General features: G+C 40.1%; 1 protein-coding gene and 2 long non-coding RNA genes across 3 annotated transcripts in view; 2 read left to right on the top strand and 1 right to left on the bottom strand.

Moving 5' to 3' along the window:
• The window catches only part of asic1b (acid-sensing (proton-gated) ion channel 1b), a 193,583-nt gene that overhangs the window by 62,684 nt on the left and 109,963 nt on the right, over positions 1 to 20,936 (top strand). The gene's annotated exons all lie outside the window — the stretch shown is intronic.
• Positions 9,338 to 10,382, bottom strand: LOC143516877 (uncharacterized). Its single transcript, XR_013131818.1, has 3 exons — positions 10,262 to 10,382; positions 9,797 to 9,890; positions 9,338 to 9,524 (listed from the first exon to the last, which is right to left on the bottom strand). It is a non-coding gene; the product is annotated as an uncharacterized LOC143516877 (long non-coding RNA).
• Positions 9,481 to 16,133, top strand: LOC143516874 (uncharacterized). The gene is made up of 4 exons (XR_013131817.1): positions 9,481 to 11,385; positions 11,731 to 11,817; positions 12,871 to 12,945; positions 13,432 to 16,133. It is a non-coding gene; the product is annotated as an uncharacterized LOC143516874 (long non-coding RNA).

Raw genomic sequence — 20,936 nt, 5'->3', positions numbered from 1 at the left:
CTTTCTGAAAAGTGCAACGTGTGACACGTTCATCGTGCTCCTGCATATGACTGGTGGACGTCCCAAAAGAGCCGAGGGGACCAGCAGCACACGCGAGGAAACACAGTAGTGGTCCCGGCAGGTTCTGAACAAGTTCACTGAGAGAATGAAGGCGTGTCAGTTGTCTTGGTTTGGACTGGCCAGCTCCAGTTCGGTTCTACAGTTTTCAGTGTGACACTAGCCTTCGGGCTTGTTTAGAAGCACTGGCTGTTGTGTGCCTCAGGAAAATATTACACAGATCTGTCAATGTGGAGGAGTGAGTCAGAACATGTGCCATTGCAGTGATAACCAAAGGCACTGCAGCCAGTGTATGTGCAAGTTCTTTGACACTCAGCTGCAAATCCTGATAGTTAATTTATCATAAATATACATACCTGCAAGAACCTGCCCATGAGGGTATAAGAGTGCAGTCATGTGCATACAGATCTAAAGGCACATAGCTCTAAACTACCACGTCTAGTAGTTGTACTGGCACACAGCTCTAAACTACCACGTCTAGTAGTTGTACTAATACATTGTTGTCTGGGGTGGATAATTTTGGTTTAAGATAGGACTCAACTCCAGGAACTACCAGATATTGTGCTATTACTGCTTAACTTCTTATTTGGCCTTTGTAGTAATTCAAATTCTTCCTTTCCCTTGACTGAAATGTAATATTGATGGATCAAAAAAATTATTAATAAATTGAAGACAAATTTGAATTTGAAGACGTCGGTTTCAAAAGCTAGCACACACAGCGCTGTCAGCGAGAGCATCTGAGCCTCCACAGACGTCTCCGACCTTCTGAAGGGTTTTCCCAGATGTGCTCCGTTTGTGCTCCCCGCCGCGCTCCAGACACGGACCGGCAGGGAAACGGGCTCCCTGGTGGCCGTCTGCGAGTGGGCGCTAAGCGAGACCGCGGGAGTCACCCCGGTCGGTTGAGCCCTGCAAGATCACATCCTCACGGCACGCCGGCGCTTTCCGGGAGTAACACGGCGGGGATCGCACTGGGACTGCGTGGGGAAGGGGCCAGGAACGGAACTGCTCCGAATAGCTGCAAAGGGGGCGGCATTGTCAGTACCCGTGGGAACTTTGGGAACATGGCTCAGCACGTGGCTTAGTTAGCTTAGTTCCAAGCCAGATATGGGAAGACATGGGAAGTTATGGGAAACATTAAAAGCTTTGAAAATGCATTGCCTGAAATGTTGTATTGTTTAGCACCATGTTGTATAATGGTCTCTTAAAAAGGCCAGACACACACTCACCACACCGGTGTTTCTGTTAAGCTCTAGCTATCACAACAAAGACCGTCTCTCACTGGCTAATGTGTCCCCAGTGTATTTACCTTCAATCCTTCACCCGTTGTTCAAAAAGACACCTAGTGCACCTGTGAATGATGCCGTTATTAAAACACGACTTTCCTGACGAAATGGGGAGATGTGTGAGCTCCTGCTTCTGTGAGCAGGTGAACAAAGCTGCCGCGCTGACCTTTCGCTACAGAAATTCATTATGGCTGCTGCTGAATATTGTCACAGCGAACCTCGACTTTACTCCTTAGTGAAGACACGGTCTGGGTTTTTATTGCTATTCCTGTCTATATGCTGGAGAGAAATTCATGATGTGAATCACATTTTATTTATTGTGGCATTACCGAATCATTTAATTCATCATGTCCAAATATCAGGAAAGGTCACATACATAATTAATTAGAATTAAATATTTGGGCATAGCAAGCGTTCCAAGTTTGCCGATATCTGCTATCAATCCACACGCAGAGGAACACTGTTTAATCTGACCCGTATTAAAATTAAGAGCCCTAATGTCTTTAACAAAAAAAATGTATTTGCATTCCTTTGAAGGATTCACACACCTCATTAACAATTTGAAGAGTTTTAACAATTCGGCTCCCGAACTTTAACACAGAGCTAGTGACATTATATGAAGTACAGAATTAAACTATGATAAAGATAATAAAAATGATGAGAGGTTTTGTCTTAACTGTGCACTCGTGTACTTTGACAAGCCACCACCACAATTTTTTTCAAATCATTTTGGCATGTTATATACCGGTAGTTATCAGTTTAACTAAACCAAACTGAGCATCAGATGAAATACCATATTCCTTCTTTTCAGTGTATTGGTAGATGGTTCCATCATCCTCCCTTGGTACTTGTTTCTGGTTATCTTTCAGTGTGTCTGTGTGTGTGCATATGTGTGTGTGTGTGTGTGTGTGTGTGTATTGCCTGAGGGGACACAGGCGCGTCGGTCTTGCAGATTGGACTTCATTAAAGTGTGGCAGATTGCTCCGGCCAGGGTCCTCAGCCCCCCATCGCCTTTTCTCCTCGCTGCCTTGCCCGGCTCAGCCGGCTCTCTCATCCCGACGGCTAAGATTAAATGGAGAGGAAGGACATAAATAAAGAAAGAAAAGCGAGAGGGAAAGGAGCGCTGAAAGTTATCTTATTAAAACTTGAAAGGGACACACCGAAGAGGGACGGGGCAGAACTTTGAGGTGGATTTCACACCCTAGCTGTCTGCAGGGCTCTGTGTGTGTGTGAGAGAGAGAGAGGAGAGAGAGAGAGAGAGGAGAGAGAGAGAGAGAGAGAGAGAGAGAGAGAGAGAGAGAGAGAGAGAGAGAGGAGAGAGAGAGAGAGAGGAGAGAGAGAGAGAGGAGAGAGAGAGAGAGAGAGAGAGAGAGAGAGAGAGAGAGAGAGAGAGAGAGAGAGAGAGAGAGAGAGAGTGTCATGAGGATGTCAGCTTGAGACGATACCTAGCGCTTACAGCCCAGCACACAGCCCTGTTTACAAGTGACCTGAACAGCTGATGTGGCCCTGACAGACTCAGCCAGGTACTGCCCAGCTGATCACAGCTTTCATTCTGCACTGTACAAGTCTTGGTGAATCCAGGCAAATATGATTTCATTAAAAATTGAATAACATTACATATGTTTCAGTTGTTTACTTACCAATGTTTTGATTGTGTTGTGTGTACACACCTAATCATACTATACATCCACTACAACTCATTAGGTGGATATAATGTAAACCCTCTGCACACGCAAACAACTTCACAGTTGGAGGAGGGAGTGCAGTGGTGCAGATGGGTGAAGGATCTCAGACTCATGAAGTTCTCCTGTGCTAAATAGTATATGCACGCCCACACCCCAATGAAAATGCAATCGGCGAATGATGCTGCCATTGAAAATCAGCACTGGTTCTGTGAGGAGAAGTCCGGCACTCAGACGTGCACCATAATTGCAGTCAATCCAAGGTCTGGGTCAGCAGTACGAGATCTTCACGGTTTCACAAACAGCTTTTCATGAGAAATTAACTTGTACAAATGCATGTGTCTTAACCACCTCGCAGCAGAAAGTGGAGTGTGCTGCTGATGTGTGCTGTACTATTATGACATATGTGGCCCAAGTTTGCAGGTAAATCAGATAAATCAGGTCCTTCAATCAAATGCAGAACCAACAGGTGTGTTTAACTGGGCTGGAAATCAGGGTGGCAGAATGGCTGGACTTTTTGTGGTGACTGACGGACACATGGAGGAGAAGGGAAGGGCAGAGAACTGTTGAGGATATATAACCTATAGGAAGTTATCTGTGGAGGAGGGGGTTTCTGGAACATTCTACAAAACTTCAATTGCATAATTCTATTTGGCTTAAAATAGTACAAACATTTTCATATAAGGTTGCGTTTCACTTAAAAAGAAAAGGATGCGTGGAGAAGGTCTGCATTTTAAAGTCCAACATTTCTAAAACAAAAGATACTGTAAACATTGCACATTACCAGCACCTTAATGAGACCATTTAATTAATGTCTTTAGTTTTCTGAGCGCAGAGATGTTCAACATGGCAGGAAATTTTTCACAGGCACACGGTGTAATTGGATTATTTCAGGGCTTTAAAACTCAGGGCCTCAGCTGTGAAAACGTCTTTAGGGTTCTTCTTACATGAAGCTCCTTAACTTCCAATGTTTTTCTTTCCTCGTCAAATTTTTTTCCATGTGCTCTGCTTCCCAGTTGGTACTTGAGCCTTGTTTTCTGTCATTGTTCATGTAAGCTTCCTGTTCTCATCCTTCCTTGCCTTTGTGTCTGGGCCCCATGATAGCTAATGAGGCATTAATGATAATGCTATTAATGTTGTGCATCTTTCCCCCACTGCAGCTGACAGCAGCGCTCTTGTGATGTGTAGGACGCTGTGGTAGGTTTGGGGGCGCTCCATTCTGCTTTACCTCAGGCTGGTTTCCACTATCTTCTCCCATAGCAGGGGGAAGCAGAGCTGACCCGGGGTCAGTTTAACAGCACCGTCCATGTTTATTTAGTATTGGCCTCGCATCTCTGAGACAGATCCGGTGACCTTTCCCCGCAGCAGAGTTATTCATGCTCACTAACGTCCTCAATTCTTTGTCGACATTAAACAGATTCAAATAAGACGAGGCAATCCATTTAAATAAGTGAGAGAGGGAAAGATGGGAAAGGTGCGATAGAGAGTCAAGTGCATATACCTGCAAAAGCCTGGTGAAAGCCTCCTAACATAACGAGGTACTTTCGCCCACACACAAACAATCATAAACAGAGAGCAAGAACGCACCGGAGACTCGGATCTAGCTCGGAGATGAGAAGTCCAATTTCAGACGAGCCCCAGGGTAACATAATTGCAGTCAGGCTCAGGTCTGAGGGCTCCATACGAGCAGCTTTCTGCCACACAAACATGTCGTTTTTGAGGACGAAAGTTACCTGGCAGAAGATTGCGGGGAATTGTTTGAAAACATGCGGCCTTCACGCAAGCTAAAGGCCAAGCCCATCATGTCCCTGCTGCAGCAATGTAACCTGCTCAGCCGAGTTTTCAAGTGGAAGGTTTGAAATCAGATACAACATTAAGTGCTTTTCAGTGCTGCAATGGCACACAGATACACAAAGGTGTAATCAACAGAAATCATGCTCACCAGTGGGCATAAAACAAGGACTCTGCTTGTTAGAACTTCACAAACCAAGAGTTTCAGGATAAAGACCAGGATCATGAGGCTTTGATTATTCAGGCCTGAGAAAGTCTGCAGTGGCTTCCCATCTAAGGGCAGAACAATAAACCGAATAAGCACTATATTTCATGGTCTTCATCAACAAAAGGAAGCGTTTTGTGTTTGATGAGATTTTGGAGACAGATTGCACAGGAAAAAGACTTCCATCATCATGCAGCATATATGAGTTTTTTTTTCTATTTTTAATGATACGTCTTCTTTTTTCTTGCTGGGCGTTTTTTGCCTGTTCGCTAACTTTCGTTAGTGATGTTGGCGGTGTCAGATTGCCATGCATTTAATTTCGAGCTGAACGACTGTGAGCTCATCTTATTGCTTTTTAAGTTATTGAAAAAAATAATGAAAAAAGAGAAAGAAACGGGGTGGTGGTGGTGGGGGGGTTTGATGGGGGTGGAGTGTTGCCTGGCAAGATGTAGCAAGACGTATGTAGTTGTTGTTGTACCCCCCTGTGTGCTTACTTATATCACCATCTGCACCCCGAGGCACGGTGAGAAAGAGATAGAGAGAGCGAGAGAATGAGAGGGAGACAGAGGCAGACAAGGAGGTGGGGCTTTTACCTTTCTCTGTTTGCAATAAATGGCACGTCTTACTCAGGTATACAACCATAGGAAGTGGGTATGTGTGTTTGTGTGTGTGTGTGTGTGTGTGTGTGTGTGTGTGTGAGAGAGAGAGAGAGAGAGAGAGAGAGATAAGTGAGATGATATGAAAGGTGAGAGGAATGAGGAGCGTCTGGTGGAGAGAGGAGAAGGAAGGTTTTTTTGTAAAAGAAAATGGGAAAGACTGAAAGTAAGAAAGGATGGGCTATGTCAGAAGGAAAACAATCACAAAACCATTTGCAGTACTGACAGATCGATTGGGGGCATAAATGCCGGAAAACCAGATGGAACGAAAATCCAGACATTAAAGATCCTAACTCCACTTGGTGTGGAAGAGCAGGATTTATGGGAGTGGAGTTAGTTAAAGGTTTGGTTAGTGTGCCATTAGCATGTCAGTCATCGGGGTGGTTAGTGTGTTGGATAGCGTGTCAGTCAGCAGTGTGGTTAGTGTGTTGGTTAGCATGTGTTAGCAGGGTGGTTAGTGTGCTTGTTAGCGTGTCAGTCAGCAGGGTGGTTAGTTTGTTGGTTAGCATGTCTGTTAGCAGTATGGTTAGTGTGTTGGTTAGCATGTCTGTTAGCAGGGTGGTTAGTGTGTTGGTTTACATTTACGGCATTTAGCAGACGCTCTTATCCAGAGCGACTTACAAAGTGCTTTGCTTCTGATCACAGAATACATCCTAGGAAATAGTACAGATAGGCCAGAATTCAAGACACCTGAGTCAGACTACTACTAAACTACAGGAGTCAGTATCATTACCTAGTGTTTTGAAAGTTAGACATTTGCCAAGAAGCACAAATAACCATAAACAGACATACAATTTAAGAACAACGGCAAGTGGTAAGCATGTCGGCAAGTGGTTAGCATGTCGGTTAGCATGTACAGCGTGTCCACCTCACTTCCCCTCCGTTCTGCCGGCTTGGCGTGCCACACGCTCCACTTCCTTGGAGCCAGATCTTCCTCTGTCTTCTCGCTGCTCACTCCCTGGTCCCAGGAGGGGGTTGATGCATCCAGGACGACTGACTGGAAGCGCAAAAGCACAGCGATCCATGTTCTGGGTGGCGTCCATTCTGTCAGAGTTGGGAACCGCAGATCTGTAGACACAGGGGTGCAATTACTTACTTTTACTAACAATTTTAATATTCCTCTTGGCTACACTAAGTGATACTAATTAATAAATAACTGATAAAAAGCAGACAATTTTTATTACCAAAATGTATTGGAAATATACACTTATATATTATGTTATATAATAATCAATATATTACAATATATTTAAAAATACATTGTGACGGGCGGGGTGAGCAACTAAAAAGGAAGCGATCACGCCAAGTCTCAGGGAAAGAGGATGGTTTAATAGAAAGTGTGCAAACCAAAAACCCGTGCATTGTTCCAAATGAAGGAAATAATAACCAGCAGTCAACTGGTACAAAGACAAGACATATATAGACGAACAAACGACCCTCAGGTGAAACGGATCACGGGTCCCGCCCACCTGAGGGACGAACATCACGTGACCAAAACTGGACATCTGCCGCTGTAAACGGGGGCGACCGGCAGGGCCCCCCGTTCCCCCCCCCACAACGTGACATACATAAGGAATTGTCGCTTTTCATATATTTTATATATGATGTAAAATATATTTACTCATATATCTTAATATACTTTTCATTATATTTAATAATACATTTCATTATATATAGATCTATATGTATATATATATATATATATATATATAATGAAATGTATTATTCAATATAATATGAAATATATTAAGATATATAAAATATATTTACTCATATATCTTAATATATTTCATATTATAATTAATAATACATTTCACACACACACACACACACACACACACACACACACACACACACACACACACACACACACACACAAACTTTACCATATAGCTAACATATATTACCACACACTAAGGGGTAATCAATTTTTTTTTATTTTGCTTTGGGAAAAAAAAAACCTTTCACACACAGTTATAACACACAGTTATAAACAATAAAGTGCATCTCAGAACCATTGTGAAATTTAGTAATTGCTTGGTCTTTAGCCATTAACCTTTAAACAAGATAATCACTCGTGAAAATTTAACAGTCCACCTTGTGAAACACATCAGTTTGTGAAACACCGTCAGTTATCTTATTTAACGTTGTCCATACTGTTCTTTCTCTTCATCTGGTGCCTTAACTCACAAATTCTTATGTTGATTATGACATCTGTAAAACACAACAGTAACAAATAATTAGACATTCACAAAATACAGCATGAAATATAAGTACATTCATAATATTTTAAATGAACTGGTTTGTAATGCAAATAATGGAAGGACAGAGTTTATATATTTTGGCCTGAGGGTGGTGCCACCAAATTTGGCCTGATTCATTTGGAATGCATATATGTGCTAATCAATTTCAGACCATGAGATATCAAATTTCTTACACTTCTTACACACAAATTCTTATAGCCTATTATATTTATGTCATGTTACAGCCCTGGACCCTTTCCATTCGGGTATGTGCATGTAGTCTGTGTTCATATATGCACGTCCTGTGGGTGTGGTTGTGTAAAGTGTTATATGCGGTGCTCATTATGTGTTAAATTAAGTATATATGGCTTGAGTTAGTATTGTCCTGTGCTTGTCTTTGTGAGTGCCTTACATGTTCTATGTCAGACGTATGCCAAGGAGCTACGTTATTCGTTCAAATAAACATTTATAGGATCACTCGTCTCTGCATCCTGCATTATTTCACACGTGACAACTTCAATGATTCGGTTTGTAATCTGTGGTTATGCTTTTTCTTTAAAAGAGGTCCTGCAATATTTAGCTATGGTTTATGCCAATGTGACTGCATATGCTGCTGGCTATGGTAGTCAAACAATATTCTAATGAGCTGGTGTTTTACTTTAATGTATTAGCCTAATCTATATGATACATACATGTGTCCTAAAAGCTCCTCCTTTGTTATATTGTGACAAATAAAACTGGAAATTCTGGCACCAAATCAGATTGGATTTTAGGAGAACATCAACACTAAAGATGCCCAACAGTAGCACTCATGCCATCCCACTGGCTGTAGGTTGTGATTTTGCAGTCTCCCAACAATGAGCTGAGACGGTGGTGGTGCCATCTTTCCCATGTTTCACCTTATTCATTGTAAAAAACAAAACAAAAAACAAAGAAAATCACCACAAGCAACAGAATGATATGTTATGGTATGTTTTCAACTCTAAACGTAGCAACTGCAAAAATGCTTACTTCTGAAGGTGTACAAGATGTAGTTTCACCCTCATTTTCATCTTCACAGGCAGTAACATTTTTGGTGGGATTATTATTGGCGAGAACCTTTTAAATGTCCACTAACAAAGATGGAATTTCTGTAAAATAATTTGAAAATGAATGTGGGGTGCCACGGTAGCTCAGTGTATCACTGCAAGAAGGTCCTGTGTTCAATCCTCGGGTGGAGTGGTCTGGGTCCTTTTCAAGTCCACCTGAGTTTACTCCGGGTACTCAATTACTAAATCAGTAATGAATTCTTAATGAGCAGTTAGGTAATATATCTATTATAACTAATATATTACATGTAAAATAAAACACCACTATGAATTAAATTTAAAATGCAGAGATACTCATTATTATTTAATATGAAATAAATACTTGCCTTTAACTACCATGTGGCGCAGTCTGGTATTTTCCTTCTCCAAAGCCTTGACCTGGTTCTGGAGGTCTCTGATTTGCTCAGCATTTTCATTGCTTGACCCTTCTTCTGGACTCTGGATTTCTGGGGTAAGTTGGTTGTTTTCAGAAATAATGTTTTCTTCTGCCTGCCTCTGTGCTGCAAGTTTGGTTTTTTTCTATAAGGTAAAGGGTTTTGATTATGGATGAATCAATACATAAACACTCTTAATTTGATATCATTTCCAGTTTTCAAGTCATTCGCAAATTGCAATTGCTAATACAGTATATAAGTAATCATGTTAAAAAACTCTTGACAATAAACAGAACAGAAAATGTGTGTCAAAGCAGTACTAAGTTTAAATGAGAAGGCAGTTGCCTGTATAGATGCTAGAGTAGATGTTGGTTGCATCAAACCGCAATCCATTCACCACATAATCTGTTAAATTACCTTTCTTGGAATTTCACAGTTTGAAGCATCATCTTCATCACAGAACTGACGATGAAAAGTTCTCGTTCAGCAGATTTCAGTGCAGACTCATTTTCTACATTAATGTCGAAACATCAAATTTTAATGGCACAAAGATGCCAACCAATACATGCATTAAAACAATAATTTAAAAACTGAAAAATGTTTTTGATTTATTTAAAAAGTAGCTTTGTAAATCCAGTTAACATACCTCATAGTTGGTCGTTATTGCTAACAATTGCGTCATGGGATACATAACCTGATGTGCACCTTGAGTGGTGTAGTTAGCCTATTTTCCAGAAGCAACAACTTCTTGGAATATATATTTCTTCCAATGAATATATATTTCTTGGCGATATATTTCAATACTTCCTTATTAGTAGCATGTGGGTTTGCTATTTTTTGTTAATATTTTACACTATTGTTAAAATCAAGAGCTGAATTTACCTGCTAATTTTAGCACCACCGCATGCTCAACTTGTCATCCGTTGACAGGCCTCTTAGTGTTAGTCATCCGACATTCAACTAGATGTTCTAGATGTATCTGTTGGGTCAAAGTCGATTATCCACTTTGTTGGTACGATGCTAATCGCATCTTTGTCTGGTCCATTAGTCCATGAAACAAGGGCATACCGATAGCTGGACATTTTACGTATTTTATCCAAACTTGAGTTGCACATCTACAATTTCAACCGTCCTTTTCCCTCCACGTCCGTTACGTAAACGTAGTCCTGTCCTACTGAACTGTGAATTGCTAGTTACTCGTATCTCCGAAATCTTCCGGTTCCGCGATCCAATCACGGCACGCTGATCCAGGAATCGCGGGTGCTGCTGTCCCGCTCGACTCGATGCAATCACACGTGACACAGATGGAAAAATGGACCGATTGAAGAGGAAATACATTCTCCTGGGTTCAGAGGACACGGAGATTCCAGCAAGAACAAAACGATGGAAATTAAGGTTAGTTTTTTTGCTTCATCATGGCCGAGTAACTTGTGTCGTGACTCTGTACTAGCGGTAGGTTACAGATGAGTTTCAGGGTGAGTTCATGGTGACTCGCCTGCTCCATTCAGCTGATTTTCCGACAGGTAGATGAAGGTAGATGGATAGTTTGCATTTTTTTTATAAGTGGGATTGTATGAGGTACTTAAACCTGCAACTGCCATGTACACTGTAGGCTATAGGGTTTTTCACTTCTTACTTTCATGAACTAATTTCCAGACATTGCCGTAAGTACAATGTGCTTTTAACTTGGCAGTAATCCGAGATCATTTATTTTTTGTTATTCAAGCTTTAACAACTGCTTTGTTTATGTAACTTGAACCTTTTGGCTAAACTCCTTAGACTGATCTAAAGTGCAGTGAGTGTGTGTGCCATACGATAGATTTGTGCCTAGGGTTGTTCCTGCCTTGCAAACCGGCTAGGCACTGGGACCCTAGAAACCGGGAATAAGTGGTTAAGATAATGAATGAATAACGTATATATCTATATACATAATTTTCATCTTTAATCACAGGAAAGCATTGATAGAGGCCAACAACCTTGAGATTCATCAGTCAGTCCAAGACCTGGTGAGCCATGAGCTTAAAATATGTTAATATAAAGTTAAACCTTTTTGTAGACCTTTTGGAAGTTACTTGTGCCATTTGACCATTTTGTCAGTAGCCAGCTACTTTGAAAAAATATTGAGAAAAAACTTTTGCCAGACACCTCTCCTGCAGCAGAAGTATTTATCAATACCATGAAATATATATAGTTATTGGATTGTGAGTGATCTTGCAATATAAATTTTTAGTCTGGAGACGATTTTGGAAATGTTGTTTTTTGCTAAATCTGGTACACTCATTATATAGAAAGTGTTTTGGATATGAGAGGTTTGTTCTTGTTTTTTTTTTTTTTTTTTTTTTGATAATTAGCCAGCAGCCCATGACAGTCCTGGTGTCTGGAGCCCCTTAAGTGGACAGTCTACACAAAGTCTATCGGGAACTACAGATGAAGTCAATGTAAGCTTGAACTGCTTTATTTCTTGTTTCCAAGATAGTGATGATCCATTTTGATCAATAATACATCAATAATGTCTTCCCTAAGTGTTTGTGTTTTATTAATATTTCACTGAGTGCACTTAAGTATGTTAATTTAGTCAGGACATTGATATTATTCTCAAATAATTTTTAAATGCACATTTTTTGTGTTAGGATTTGTCATAAAAATATCTTAAACCAGGCAGTCAAAAAGGCTAACGGTTAAAGATGAGATTAAGTTACATAAATAAACTGGTTAAAGTTTAAAGTTACATAAATAAAGCAGTTTGGATAAGTTTAAAGTAACAACAAATTCACCTCACACGTGACAATTTCAATGATTCAGTTTGTAATCTGTGGTTATGCTTTTTTATTTTTTATTTTTTTAAAGTTAAAAAGCACATTGTACTTACGCTAACGTAACCACCACTGTGTGCATCTTCAGAGCCACTGTCAGAGTCGCATTCTGATTCAGGTTCTGTTGTGTAAAAACAAAAAGGCTGTTATTGCTAATACAAGTCAGATTCTTGTCAAAGTTCAAATCACTGACAAAGAAAATATATTGTTCAGCTACATAGCCAAAACTTACAGAGACTTCCACTCCTGACAAACTCTGTTGTTTACTGAGAAGAGACCAATCTTCAGAATTGTCATAAGTTACCTATAAAACAGATAACTAAATAAATACCCATACATTCTACTAACCAAACTGTATGTGTCCAAAGTTAACATGTAACAGGGTTACCTCTTAACCCCCTTGCACTCAAACTTTACCTTAAATTTCCCATTAAGTAAATTCATAATGATCAAAAACATTTGGTCTATATTGCACATGAACGTCAAATTCATATTTGTGTATCAGTGTATCTACTGTTTGCATCACGCTTACATTAAGTGAAACATTCAAAGTCAAGATGCCTTTACTAAAAGGCCTTTACTAGAGAAAAATTTGTCCGAAGTGTGCCAGGGTCATCTTTTCACTGTATCATTGTTTTGTAGCCTATGTGGCACATATGTTTTTATTTATTTTTTTAGAAGACAGCTGATGAACTCTCTGAAGCTTGGACCCCTATCAGTCGACAGTGCTGTCTTTCAGGAGAGGAAGTCTCTGTAGGTATCAGGTATCATGTGTGTACATTATCAGGGTATGATTTGGTAAAGGCAAAACAAAAGCCTTGTTTTCTTGTATTAATGTGTGCAATGATTTGAAGCTGCATAGTTTGAAAATGATTAAAAACGTGGTCATTGTTCTCATAAAACAGAACTTGATGTGTCATAATTCTGACCATAACATTGAAAACATCTCTGAAGATACTCACAATGCTCAACACACAACTGTAAATATACTATATATGAATGTATTAGTTCATAGATGCTATATATAACAAGCTTTCTGCTTTTTGTTTCTAAATTGGTATTAGTTCTTGTGCATCCCAAAAAATCAGATAGTTCCTCTGAAATTATTATACTGGAGGTAGGTTACAACAAGTGTACAAAATCAGTTTATTTGTAAAATGTTTGTTGGGATATGTTTAATACATTTCTATTATTTTATTTGTTATAATCAGAAACTTCTTTTTTTGTTCCCTATTCCAGATCCTGCAGGCTGACTGTGGTGATTCTATGTCCAGGTATCCTCCATCCCCGCTCTTGTTTGAGGATGAATGTTCTATGGAGTGTGATCTTCACTTCAGTGATCTACCAAATTTGAGCCCATTATCAGAATCATTAAGTGACTTCAATCCTGATGACTTGGATGACAGTGTCGATATGAGTATGTTGGAACCAAGGCAGTCTTTTATTGAGTCTGACTCTGAATCCATTCTTGGCAGTGGAGAACAATTTTCCCTTGTATATGAAAGCAGTCCTAACGAGTCAGTAAATGAGGGAAAAGATAGTAATGAAAAGTTTCCTCAGTTAAATGAAGAGCCACTTTACACTGGTTCACGACTAACCAAAGCTCAGAGCTTTTTACTTTTAATGTCATTTGTTTTAAGACACGCACTCACTGGTGTGGCCCTTTCTGATCTTCTAGATTTGATTAATATCCACTGTCCAGAAAACATACTGTCAACCTCAAAGCATCTGTTCTTAAAAGTGCTTAAGTCAATACAGGGTCACCTACAGTGTCACATATACTGTCCAAACTGTGAGTATTACATCGGTGACAAAGTTAGTTAAGGGCAGTGTACTGTCTGCAGCACAACGTGGGATAAAGACAGTTCACTAAAGAATGGAAACTTCTTCATATACTTACCAATCCAAACACAGTTGGAATATCTTCTTCAAAGACAGGATATTGCATGCTGTTAGGAAATGACACATTCAGTTCTGAAAATTATGATGACATATGTAGTGGTAAACTCCATAATCTGAACAAAGAAGGAGGCCCACTTGATGGTCCTCATGGATACTCCTTAACACTCAACTGTGATGGCGTGCCTGTGCTTAAATCATCACTGTATAGTATTTGGCCATTACAAGGGATTGTAAACGAGCTTCCTTACCCTGTGCGCAAAGAAAATGTTTTGCTTTTTGGCTTGTGGTTTGGCAGTAAAAAGCCAAATGTTAATACATTTTTAAAACCATTCACTCTGGAGTGTCAGAAGTTGTCAACTGTGGGCTTTAAGCTAAAAACAAACAGCACTGTGGAACAATGTAGAGTTGTGGCAGCTCTTATGATGTGTGATTCAGTTGCCAGGCCCATACTACAAACATGACCCAGTTTAATGGTCCATATGGGTGCAGCCTCTGTCTACATCCTGGTGAACAAGTTCAATAGGGAAATGGTACTGTCAGGGCATATCCATACAAAGATGTTCCAGAAAGGGACCACACTTCAACCATAAGTGATGCAAAGGAGGCTCTGCACACCACAAAACCTGTGAGAGGTTTTAAAGGGCCCACATGTCTTATAAACATCCCACACTTGGACCTCATAACTAGTATGCCTCCTGACCATATGCACAATGTACATCTTGGTTTAGTTCGTCAAATGGCAAGCATGTGGCTGGACAGTGAAAACCACGAGAAACCATACTATATTGGTAACCGAGTGAATGAACTTGATCAACAACTCTTACTAATTAAGCCTCCTTGCAATGTGACAAGAGTCCCTCGATCTCTTCAGCAAAGAAGGTTTTTGGAAGGCTAGTGAATGGCAGAACTGGTTACTGTTTTATAGTATATTTGTGCTAAAAGGAATTCTGCCCCAGATATTTTATCAACACTGGTTACTTCTTGTCACATTCATGTTCTTACTGTGGAAGGACGTCATTACAACAGATGAGTTAAAAAGATGTGAAAATTTGGTTGTAGATTTTGTCAAACAATTTGAAACACTGTATGGAAAGCAGGATGTGTCATTTAATGTACATTTATGTCTTCATTTACCTAAATCTGTAAAGAATTGGGGGCCTTTGTGGGCACATTCAGGATATATTTTTTAGTCATTTAATGGGGAAATACTAAAAATGTTTCATGGCACTCAGTGTGTTCCTTTACAGATAATGAAAGTATTCACATATAGACAAGTATTGCCTCTTTTGAGAAATTATGCACTGAGAAATGCAGTGCCTGAATGCATCCAGCTGTATAACCACTTAAGTGGTCAAAAAAGACTGAGGCAGTTTGAAAGAGTAGCAGATCAGGTTTTTACCCTTGGTTTGCATTCTTCTCGAAAACTTACTAGTGAAGAGTTACTGGCCATGAGAGAGCAACTTTCAGTCACAGTGGATACAGTCGTGAACATTTTCAGTAGAATTCTAGTCAATGGACAACTGTATTAATCACAAGAATTCACCAGAGTAGTGAAAAGGAACAGCTTCACTGTTTTGCTGGAAAATGGACACATAATCTCTGTTTACTACTACATCATAGCAACAACAGCAACAAGTCAACAGCAACAAGTCAACAGAAAATGCTTTGCTCTAGGAAGAGAGTATGATAGATCACACAATACATTGATTAATATTGAAAATGTAGTTGGTTTGAAGAGAGTGTTGCGGGGCAGGAAACAGATATTTCATGTGACAATGTTTAAAAGAAAATGCTTGCTAATTGATCTGCCACGATATCCTAGCCTCTATGCATGTATACCACCAAGATCCAGTGTGGAGGACTGAAAAGTGGGGGTGTTGGGGTTTAAATATGCTGATATGCTCAAACGTGTTTGGTTTGAAAGGTCTGTGTTTGAATTGAATATATACTGTCAATTTTTTCATGTATGGAATGTGTCATTATGCAAACAGTGGAATAACTTGAAAATCAGTTGAGCTTTTTGTAAAAGTAAACTCATAAACGATTGATTCAATAAAACATTCATTGTAAAAATGTAATGCAGTTTTTGCCTTCATTGCAATATATATTTTTTATATGTGTAAATATATAGACATACATGTTCTATGCATATATTGCAGTATATTGAAAAATATAAGCACTTGTTTCCCATATATGAAGTTGTATAATTTAATATATTGAAGTATATTTTCCAGTATATTGCCATATATTATTGTTTCATAAGGGATGTGCTAAAAACACTGAGCTATTTCCACTCACATTCTCTGAAAGCAATCTGCTTAAGAAGGAACCTGTTCTCTGCTTGGCTTGGATCCAAAGGGAAAGCAACACATCAGCCCATGAATCACAAAAGAGGGCAATCAGCCGTCCGCCGACCCCAGCTCTCACTAGGGCGGAAAGAGGTTTATATTTTTGTTTGCCTGGCTGGTTGCACAAAAGTCTAAAATGAAATACTGTGGAAGAGGAAGACTCTGGAAGAGAACCTGATTCTGGAGGAGGAAGTGATTCTGGTGCAGAGGAAGGAAGTCTGGTAAGAAGTGTCAGGTGGAGTCTGAACAGGGTCTGTTTGTTTTGACTGTGATATCGAACCAAAGGATCGAAGAAAGTCTCCTGCATGTGCTCCCGGAGACTGGAAAAGCGGGACCTGTTGTGTAAGGTTTATTAGAATTTAGAGCTGGCTTAAGGTCTGCTTAGTGGAATAAGGTGTGAGATATGGATCTTGTAGCTAGTCTAATATTGACTTTATTTGTGTGTGTGTGTGTGTGTGTGTGTGTGTGTGTGTGTGTGTGTGTGTGTGTGTGTGTGTGTGTTTTCAGGGGAAGCTTGTGGAGCCATATTCACCTCAGTTTCCTTATGAAGCACAGCATACACTCTCTCATGGTCTTTATCACACACACGCACGCACACACACACACCAAGACACTAACATGCACAATAAAAGCAGCACCCACCCATGTATGTGAGGCTAAACTGCAAACCTGCAGGTCTTCACAAGCATTTTCAGATGCGGCAACAAAATTAGAGCCATGCATCACCATGGCGTGACTGACGACAGACAAATTCCATTAAAGAATGCTTCTCTAGAGAGATGTGTGTGTGATTGTTTAGATTGCTGTACATGTTTATATGTATTTCTTAACAAGTAAGCAGTTATGTGACAGTTCAATGTACGTAGTTTGGTGTGTGTGTGTGCTCTAAAAGATAATAGAGAGCTGAGGAAAGGGCGTTGTCACACCACACTCATACATCAGTGTCATTATCTAAAACATATCTGTTAAAGATATTCACCTTCTCTTCCCGCCCACTCTTCTCCACACCCACTTATATCCCTGCCCACTAATAACTCCGCCCACTACCACTAGGAGAGTGGTGCATGGGATCCGTGGCAACACATATGTCACACTCTAGCTAATAGCTGTTTATTACCAGTCGTGCTGGAGATTAGCCTTTCTTTGCCACTCTGAATGAGGTAGGAGAGGGAATTGAACTGTAATGATGAGGATTAGGTGTGGATGTTTTTGGCTGCAGTTAATACCCGAAATGCATCTGAAATTCAACCCGCATTTCTACCTACCTACGCCGGCCAGTCAGTCGCGACTTATTTTACATATTTTTGAGTTCATGTTTAGTTTCGGCGGTGTTGCACTGGAGGCTATGATGCAAGCATTGCTAAAAAGTTGTCAGTGTTGACACCGGTGAGCATGACACCAGACGCATGCTGGAGTCATCGGAGAAATCAGCACACTGTGCATAATAGTAGTTACATTTGTGAACTCTCTGTATGCAGCAGTGAGTTTGCAAGCAGCCTTTGTGAATTCCAGGCCTGGGGGCCAACTGCTTCACACAAGGTTATACTGTAGCTGCTTCTTAACCTGTGATGGATTTCATAAAGGACGTAATGATGAGTTCTTGGGGTGGTTGAGATGCGTTAGGGCAGAGAAAGCGCTGCTGAATCGAATTTGCAAACACACGTTCAGTTTAACCACAAGGGGCACCATCAGTAGCCATTTGACTCAGAAGTGCAGGATGACACAGATCATCAATCTTTCTCTTTATGGAGACCGTTACATACAGCAACTGCAAAAAGTAGCATCCATGAGAACAAGAAGGAAGGCCATGTACGGCATGCCCACTTGAGCTCACTACACCAGTGGATATATCAGCTATAGGTTTTTTTAGCCTGAAAAGTCTGGCAAAAAGACATTTTTGGGTGGGGGGTAGTTATAATTTAATGCTCACACTTATCAAAAGTTCCAGTTTCAATTGCTAAGTGCACACTGCTGTGGGCCACTGAGAGGAAAGAGGAGGTCTCGGTACAACTGAGTAACCTCAACAGCCTTGAGGTTGGACAAAAACCTCCCTATTTTTTCACAAAACTCCCTTGTAAAATCCATCCACAGGAATAACGGTTATTTTCCTGTACAATTTTAAAGCCATAGATCTTTGTCTGACTCCATAACATCTCAGCTTATGTTTGTCCAGAGTTCAGAAGATATATACTATTCATCTTATATCCCAAATATATTGGGGGCAGACCCCATTACTACTGTAGTACTGTTCTAGTACTACTACCTACCTGCACTACTGTGCTTACTACTGTAGTAGTACTGTACTAGTGTACAACTACCTACCTGTACTACTTACTAGCAGAGGTGGGACCAAGTCAGTGTTTTGCAAGTCTCAAGTAAGTCCAAGTCTTTATCCTCAAGTCCCGAGTCAAGTCTCAAGCAAAGACAGCCAACTCAAGTCAAGTCTCGAGTCAAGACAGGCAACCGTCAAGTCAAGTCCCAAGTCTGAAACTTGGAATTTCAAGTCCTTTCGAGTCTTTTTCTTTTTTACAGGCACCAACGCTTTACGAATGCTACGCTGATGCATTTCTTTACTCGTTTTGTTGGTGTCAAAATATGACAGATCATTTACATTTTATCTTCTCTTAATTACATAAATGTACTTAAACAAGAATGTTTCGTTTTCATTTTACAAGAAAATAGCAAGCTTCATCGTAAGCAAGATGCTGTCATTACGAATGGTTATTCTAAACATTTGGATAAAATGTTTAAATATAGACTAATAAAAGGTTAGGGTTATTTTTTCATTGTTTTCTGTTATTGTGGGGTCACGGTGTAGGCTACTATTGTTACCTGGAGATTCAGTGGGGTCACATATTCTGATGGCTGCTGTCAGAATTGGTCATATATTGGCTCGTGGATACCAACAAAACGAGTAAAGAAAGTGCATCAGCGTAGTTTACGTAGCATTCGTAAAGCGTTTGTGCCTCTGAACAGAAACTGTGAAATAGCGCCCCCTGTGGTCACAAAACTCGACGGTCACAGAATCTGGTGTAACGCCGGTCTGCGTCAGAAGGACGGAAATGAAATTAATGGGGCGCACTTTATAAATATTAATATGCGTTTTAGATTTAGAGTAAAAAGAAATCAAGTCTTTGCAAGTAAACAGGTTCAAGTCCAATTCAAGTCCCAAGTTATTGGTGTAAAAGTCCAAGTCAAGTCTAAGTCTCTGAATATTTTTTCAAGTCAAGTCAAAAGTCTTAATATTAATGACTCGAGTCTGACTCGAGTCCAAGTCATGTGACTCGAGTCCCCACCTCTGCTTACTAGAGGTCTGCACTCCCGCGGTAATCCCGCGGGTCCCGTCAGAATATCTTGCAGCGCGGGACAGAATGTAATTGTTATTGGCGGGAGCGGGAGTTTAATTAGTCCAGGCGATGCAGGAGCGGGACCACATATACATGTAGAAAAATCCCGCAAATTAATAAATAGTCTAGAAAATTAAAATAATAACAACGCAATGATTTCCATGCATAAGGAACAGGAGGAAAACAACTAATCATTCAGTAAGTAAGCAATAAACTAATTCAAAATATTGGCTAAGCAACTGATCACGTGAACATGGAAGTGTGCGTCATTTTGTCATTTTGATACCGAAATGGCAGAGACTGTAGTAGACGGTCAACCAGTTTCAGCTGTGGAAAATTCTATTAAAACAGGCGAATACACCACAATTAAGCCAACTACAGGAAAGTCTGCTGTATGGAAGTCATATTCCATTGTAATTAATGGAGATGGAAATCGTCTACCATTTGCTTGTTGTGATAGATGTCAGAAAGTGTTGGTGTACGTCACCTGACGGCATGTGTTTGAACTGTGGTAAGAAATGGGACAGCGCGATCCATCGCTATATTTCTGTTTTAATAAATACATAAGAAAATTTCAAGTACTAAATTTTATTAATTCAATTCATATTAGTATTGCGGGTGGGGGCGGGATTAATACAAGCGATGTTTTGGCCGAAGCGGGCGGGAGCGGGACTAAAACAAGCAGGAGCGGGCGGGAGCAGGATTAAAACAAGCGATTTATTGGCAGGAGCGGGACTAAAACAAGCGGGAGCGGGCAGGAGCGGGATTAAAAAAGCAGTCCCGCGCAGACCTCTACTACTTACTACTGTAGTGATAATACTGAAGTAGCACTTTACTTCTGTTTACTACTGTAGTAGCACTGTATTACTACCTACATGTACTATTGTAATTAATACTGTAGTAGCACTGTACTTCTGTCTACTTGTACTACTGTACTGCTACTACTGCTGCTCAAACTGTCATCTAGGAGGTATTCAAATTTGAGTTTTTCAGTACGTTCATCATTTTAATATATATATATTTTCTGTCTTTTGGGTCACCATTATTTAACCCAACACAACATTGCTTTCTAATATTAGGCCTTAATCTACCAGTAATGGAAATATATCCTGTCAACATGATCAGACCTAAAGAGCAAAAGGTTTCA

Source organism: Brachyhypopomus gauderio, chromosome 1 (genome assembly GCF_052324685.1).
Source record: "Brachyhypopomus gauderio isolate BG-103 chromosome 1, BGAUD_0.2, whole genome shotgun sequence".
Lineage (NCBI taxonomy): Eukaryota > Metazoa > Chordata > Actinopteri > Gymnotiformes > Hypopomidae > Brachyhypopomus > Brachyhypopomus gauderio.
This window is presented reverse-complemented; position numbering and strand designations above follow the sequence as displayed.